We start from the raw sequence: 1519 nt of genomic DNA, 5'->3' as shown, positions 1-1519 counted from the left end.
TTGTTCCTCAGGGTCTATTCATCTCCGTTTTTGAGACAGGGTCTCTCACTAGCACATGGGGCTTTCAGTTTAGGCTAAGCTGGCCACCAAGCCCCAGGGAGTCAGCCTGTCTCCACCATCTCAATGCTGAGACTGCAAGCATGTACCACCTCCACACTGGGCTTTTTCACATGGACGCTGCACATGGGTCTCAGGTCCTCACTTTACTAACTAAACCATCTCCCCAGTGTTGAAAGATCGGCCAACTTTTGTGAGAGACTTTCAAAGACTCTGGGCAGAAACAGAGTTGCTTTATACCCTAGGTCCAGAGTTATAGATAGATGCTGCCAATATGAAGGTGACATAGCAAGCTCAGTATAAGCATTGTCACCAAGAGAAACTCCAAGTATTTTCACATCTCAGTTGTTACAGATACCTCAGAATGCTATGTCACTACTTCAAAGTTATGATAATTTGGATGCTTGGTGGGTTATTTTATTTGTGATAAAGAGTCTATGTATTACTTTGTCTTCATTTTCAAACACATTTTGATGTTTTTCAGTGCTTCCAGTTTCCTTCACAACTCTATATACTTTGTTCGATTCGTTGAACCATTGTTCTAAGAGGTAGTCAAAATGTTTATTAGAGTTTACTTTGTTCAAGCCGCAAATGCCTAACTTTAAAAGTACTTGAGAGTAATTGAGGGGAAGGAGATGTGGAACAGATTAAGGTATTAATTTGAATCACAACAGACAGGCCACAAACATACTGATGAAAAGCAAGCTGTGAGCTCGGGAAGCAGACTGTTGGGAAGGTTTCCCCGTGCTGTGTAATTTCTTACTGTTACTGTTCTGATTGCTCTATAATCAGGCTGACAAATGACTAGCACAGGGCAGATCCAAACAAGTGAATTCTGCTTTACTTTAGAAATCTCGCTCCTCCTCTTTGTGCAAAGTCTTACGGAATTTTAATGGCCCTGCCACCCCTTAGGCCATCTATCTATCCCTTTATACAACTGACAGAAGCTTGGTAATTTTTCTCATCTAAACTACAGAGACTGGGTATAGTAAATTACCCAGAAGCTTAGAGAACATTTATTCAACTATCATTCATTTATTTAAAAAAAAAAAACTGTCTTCACGATCATCACAAGCATGGTGATTTATAAATATATGGTTTTGATAATAAAATACCTGAAGCCAAAGGGAGATAGAAAAGATTTAAGTCTACCAAAATTTTTAGAACTTAACCTTGTGTATGAGATTATATAGCAATTTGAACCACAAAGTAAAAATGAAGCAAATGAATAAGACTTCAGATGAAGACCTGTCCATTATAGACAGCTAGCAGCACAAATCTCACTACCACCAATGTGAAAAGCTGTAAGCAGAGACTGGTCGTTTGTTTCCTGGCTGTTCAGACCCAAAATAATTACACAAAAACTATATTAATTACAACACTACTTGGCCAATAGCTTAGGCTTCTTATTTACTAACTCTTACATCTTAAGTTAACCCATAATTCTTGTCTGTGTTAGCCA

This window comes from Microtus ochrogaster, chromosome 19 (assembly GCF_000317375.1).
Source record: "Microtus ochrogaster isolate Prairie Vole_2 chromosome 19, MicOch1.0, whole genome shotgun sequence".
Classification (NCBI taxonomy): Eukaryota; Metazoa; Chordata; class Mammalia; order Rodentia; family Cricetidae; genus Microtus; species Microtus ochrogaster.
The sequence above is the reverse complement of the archived record's forward strand: the minus strand, read 5'-3'. Positions refer to the sequence as shown.